The sequence below is a fragment of the Phyllostomus discolor genome, chromosome 11, assembly GCF_004126475.2.
Source record: "Phyllostomus discolor isolate MPI-MPIP mPhyDis1 chromosome 11, mPhyDis1.pri.v3, whole genome shotgun sequence".
Taxonomy (NCBI): Eukaryota; Metazoa; Chordata; class Mammalia; order Chiroptera; family Phyllostomidae; genus Phyllostomus; species Phyllostomus discolor.
The window spans coordinates 44,239,258-44,245,257 of NC_040913.2; positions in this window are offsets into that span (position 1 = coordinate 44,239,258).

Sequence of the window (6,000 nt, forward strand, 5' to 3'; positions counted from 1 at the left end):
AGTTGCTATTGTTCCCAGCTGAGTGCTCTTTTTCCTATTTTACTGTTGCTGAGCAAAAGAATTTATAAAAAGCTTTTCTGGAAAAAATTGTTAAAACTCCTGCTCAATTGAAATGCAAGTTCATTAAATACTGTTCATTTCTCTTCCTGCCATAAATAACCCTTTTCCCCTCTGCTCTTTTGAGTAGTGCCTAGGAGCACTGGTCAACATTTGGAGTCTGAACAAGAGATTATATAGCTGTAGATATGCAATCTCTATCAGTAGGAGTGAGTGTAATTTCACATTATCTGGTTATGATCACTCAGGCTAGATGTTAGCCCAAAACTTCAAATTTGCACCTCAACTTCGAGGAAGGAAATGCCCCTGGAAAATTAAATCAACGGTGTGAAATGTAACTTGATTTCGACAGGAGGAAAATCGCGTTGACATACTTCTTCAATAGTGACATCTGAGCTATACTTCTAAAGACCAAGAAATTAGAATCAGCTCATTTTCATAATCCAAAATAATAATAGCTAATACTTGTTAAATATTTTGTGCCAAGCTTCCTATCTATGTTCTCTCTTAATTTTCATAGCGCCCCTAAGAGATTGGTAATATGACTGTCTCCATTTTTCAGGTGAAGAAACAAAGGCTCAGCAGAGTTTAGGAACTTTGCCAACATTGCATAGCTAGTCAGTGGTGGAACTAGGATCTAAATCTAATTTGGCTTGACTGAAGCACATGCTCTTTTCCATTATATTGTACAAATCTGTATACATGGGAATCATACATGGAATAAAAGGGCTTGCTGGGCTTTTGGCTCATTCTTTGGTGGTTGTGACGCTTGGGTATAGATTGTGAAGTAGATGTATGGAAGGATCCAGTGTCATTGGTGTTACAGGCAAGGAGTGCCTAATGTCTTTAATTCTGCCCCACAAGCTTATGATGTTCATCCGACTGCATTTTGCACAAATTCAATTGCAAAGTTTTCGGTGTGGGTTTCTCTGACTTAGTGTGGGAATGGAGGAAATTGATGAGATTTTATTTGAAACATTCATGGGCAAGAGCTTCCAAGGAGAACATCTGGAGCAAGTTCAGCTCATGAAATGAAGCAGTGGAACTTGGGAAAGAAAAGAAGAAATTGTGCAATAAAAGAAAGATGGGAATAAGAATGCTGAACTTATTGAAAGGAGCAGAAGGGCAATGAAAAAAATAAGGTTAAAAAGAGAAACAAACAAGAAAAGATAATTTGCAGTATTTGAAAGGAAATTACAGTGTTCAGTTGAATTTTTGAAAATTGCTTTCCAAAGTTCTCAACCATGAACTGGGTTATTCATGCCATGCTTTCATACCAAATTTCAAAATTGTATTTTGTAGTTATAGGGTGTCTAGTAGAACCCATAGAACTTTAGTCACCACCTATGAAAGTCTTTGAAATTACCCCTTTAATGCTTTCAGCTGCTCTAATCAAGTAGTTGAAAAAGTTCCAGCTCCTAGAGAAGAGTTCTAACACCTCATGACTATAATGCTCATAGTTGACTTGTGAGTTTCTTGAACATTAACTAGGCCTATATTCAACAATAAGTACATTCAAAAGCCAACTTAATCATCTTTCCATTTATCTACTATTTTGGATTTTCAGTGCCTTTGCTCTTTCTTCTATGAATGTGGAAAAGCAAGAGTTGACTTCAGAAGTGTTAACATTGCAGTTTCTATGCCTCCAGGGTAGGATGAAAGTATCTAACAATGTCTGTCCTCTGGTGGTAAGATGTCAGACTGTATCTGCAAAGTGTGCGTCTCCCGGGCTGTCCCAGAGTGTTGGAGAGTGCAGTGTTGCAGAAATAGCAGCATGTACACACAAAAATGCAACACCCCTAATTAACCTCACTCAGATCTGACTTATACTTTGCTCCTCAGCTTCTAAGTACTTAGGTATTCCGTTTGCATTCTAGTCTATTCCATTTTATACTCATACTGTGTGCTTGTTTGGGCTTTCTGCCATTTGTAAACAGATTTTTTTAACCCGCTATATGAAAGTAAATACTGTTGTATTTGTTTTGCTTTAAAATTGTAAAAGATAAACTGTAAGATAATTTTATCTTTCCAGTTTTCCCAATACAGTTAAAGTTAAACCTGACTTGAAAAAAAATTGAATTTACACTTGATTTTTTCCATTGTACAACTCTTAAAAAATGATGCTAACTTTGTGTAATGTCATCTACACTGTGAGCTCCCAGACTTTTTTCTCCTTACTTCAAGAGCTGTTTAGCCTAGTCATACCTCAGGACACACTATTGATTGTTCACTTCAAAAGGCAACTATCAGAAACCACAATCAATTTACAGATTCAATGCAATACTTATTAAAGTACCAATGGTATATTTCACAGACATAGAACAAACACTTCAAAAATTTATATGGAACCATAAATGACCCCAATAGCTGCTGTAATTTTGAGAAAGAAAGCAAAGTAGGAGGGGTCACAATACCTGATACCAACTGTATTACAAGGCCACTGTAATCTAAACAGCCTGGTACTGGCATAAAAACAGGCACGTGGACCAATGGAACAGAACAGAGAGCCCAGAAATAAACCCAAGTCTCTACGGTCAATATTCAACAAAGAGGGCAGCAACATAAAATGGAATAACAATAGCCTCTTCAACAAATGGTGTTGGGAGAACTGGACAGCTACATGCAAAAAAAATGAAACTCAAGCACCAACTTACACCATACACGAAAATAAATTCAAGGTGGATAAAAGATTTAAATATAAGCCGTGACACCATTAAAGCCCTAGAAGAGAACATAGGCAGGAAAATCGCAGATATTTCACACAGCAACATTTTTACTGATATTTCCCCTAGAGCAAGGGACATAAAGAATAGACAAATAGGATCTCATCAAAATAAAAAAGCTTCTGCACAGCTAAAGAAAACAGTATTAAAATAAAAAGAGAATCAACTGTATGGGATAACATATTTGCCAATGATACCTCAGGCAAGGGTTTCATCTCCAAAATATATAAACAGAGTGACTCCACTCTGAGAAGACAAACAACCCAATTAAAAAATGGGCAAAGAGCCCTGGCTTGCTTAGCTCAATGGACTGAGCACGGGCTGTGAACCAAAGTGTTGCAGGTTCAATTCCCAGTCAGGGTACATGCCTGGGTTGCAGGCCATGACCCCCCAGCAACCCCACATTGATGTTTCTCTCTCTCTGTCTCTTTCTCCCTCCCTTCCCTCTCTAAATATAAAAATAAAATAAAATCTTTTTTAAAAAAAACCTTAAGAAGCAAGAATATTTTTTAAAAAATGGACAAAGGACTTGAAGACATTTCTCCAAGGAGGACATACAGAGGATTCAGAGACACATAAAAAGATGCTCAGTATCGCTAGCCATCAGAGAGATGCAGATTAAAACCACAATGAGATACCACTTCACACCAGTCAGAATGGCCATCATAAACAAAACAACAAACAACAAGTGTTGGAGAGGTTGTGGAGAAAAGGGGACCCTAGTGCACTGTTGGTGGGATTGCAGACTGGTACAACCACTATGGAAAACAGTATGGAATTTTTCTCAGAAAACTAAAAATGGATCTGTCTTTTGACCCAGCAATTCCACTGCTAAGATTATATCCTAAGAACCCTGAAACACCAATCCAAAAGAACCTATGCACCCCAATGTTCATAACAGCACAATTTACAATAGCCAAGTGTTGGAAGCAACCTAGGTGCCCATCAGTAAATGAATGGATCAAAAAACTATGGTACATTAACACAATGGAATTCAACACAGCAGAAGGAAAGAAGGAGCTCCTACCCTTTGCAACAGCATGGATGGAATTGGAAAGCATTATGCTAAGTAAAAGAAGCCAGGCAGTGAAAGACAAATACCATATGACGTCACCTTTAACAGGAACCTAAACAACAAAACAAACAAGCAAGCAAATTATAACCAAAGACACTGAAATAGAGAATGGGCTGACAGTGACCAGAGGAGAGAGGGGAGAGGAGAGGGAATTTCAGGGGAATTTCAGGGGAAAAGAGGAAGGGTTTACAGGAGGAACAAGTATAAGGGACACATGGACAAAAACTAGAGGTGGGAATGGAAATGGGAGGGAGGTGGGGAGGACTGGGGGGTGGGCTGGGATGGGAGTAAAAGACAGAAAACTGTACTTGAAAAACAATGAAAATAAAATATATGATCTTTGAGAAAAAAAGAAAAAAGAAACCACAATCTTTACATGCAGATTTTCTCAGAAAGAACTAATGAAACTTTGGTTTTACTCCTCATACCAAGAGAAGCAATGGCAAAAGTAGAAATCAGCCCAATAATACTTTAAAATTGACTTTTTAAAAAATATATAAATTTATTTTTAGAGAGGGGAGGGAGAGAAACACCAATGTGTGATTGCCTCTCTCTGGCCTTCTATGGGGACCTGGTCTGCAACTCTGGCAAGCGCCCTAGACTGGGAATCCAACCAGAGACCCTTTGGTTCCCAGGCCAGTGCTCAATCCACTGAGCCACACCAGCCAGGGCTAAAATTGACTTTTGTATTTATTTTGTGATGCAAACACCAAAGAAAGTGCCAGGTTCCTTGGTTTGTTTACTTAGTTCTTGCCTCAGGTATCTTCATATCAAGTTCTGTCTTGCAGCACTTTTGACAGGCCTTGGTAATATAAACACTGACACAACTGAACTGTCACCCCTAACGTATATTATTGAGTATGTCTGCATAAGTGCCTGGATCCCATACTTTGTGTACAGGAAGAATAAGACTGCTTATTCTTCAGTGTCCAGCTTCTAACAGAACAGGACAGGCAGTTAGGCCCTGTGCTTCTCTCTTGCCCTTTCATCATCTTCCTCCCCCCACTATTCCCACACCGTGCCCATGAAATGGTCAAGTCTTAAAGATCTGCCAAGGCCAGTTAGACATTCAGTGGATACTGTGGGTTGGCACTGCACTGGTCTGGGAGGATCTCTTTTTGCCTTGACACTCCACCCTATGATCTGCTTTCAAACCAACAGAGAAAGGAGGACTGCGATGTTGGGTTAACATAACATAAAGGGCCTATCTACCACAAAATACAAGTTTGAATTTTGTTTTGTCAAGGGGGGAATGTGTTTCTCACAGCAGTCTGGTGAATTAAGAACAATATACAGGATCACATGATGAACGTGTTATCTTTGACTCTGTTGATGGGATTTGTATATGGAATATCAATTTTCTTTACAGACATAATTGAGTACATATTACCATGATATGAAACTGCAAGAATATGTATGGTGTGTGGGATGTTAAATTTTAACAAATCTAATGAAGGGGAAAATCAGAGAAAACCTGAAAGTATGCAACTGATAAAATCATTCCTTTGATTTTTTTGCTCAAAATATATGCAAAGGAGCTGTTCCCTACATATTTTCTATGTAGCAATACAAAGACAAATAGATGGTTTAAGATTGTTACCAGCTTTTTTCAATGGATTTTTAAAAAAAATTTTAATTGTTGTCCAAGTAGTTTCTGTCTTTTACTCCTAGTCCTCCCCACCTCCTTCCCATTTCAATCCCCACCTCTAGTTTTTGTCCATGTGTCTCTTATACTTGTTCCTCCTGTAAACCCTTCCTCTTTTCCCCTGAAATTCCCTCTCCCCTCTGGTCACTGTCAGCCCATTCTCTATTTCAGTGTCTTTGGTTATAATTTGCTTGCTTGTTTGTTTTGTTGTTTAGGTTCCTGTTAAAGGTGACGTCATATGGTATTTGTCTTTCACTGCCTGGCTTCTTTTACTTAGCATAATGCTTTCCAATTCCATCCATGCTGTTGCAAAGGGTAGGAGCTCCTTCTTTCCTTCTGCTGTGTTGAATTCCATTGTGTTAATGTACCATAGTTTTTTGATCCATTCATTTACTGATGGGCACCTAGGTTGCTTCCAACACTTGGCTATTGTAAATTGTGCTGTTATGAACATTGGGGTGCATAGGTTCTTTTGGATTGGTGTTTCAGGGTTCTTAGGA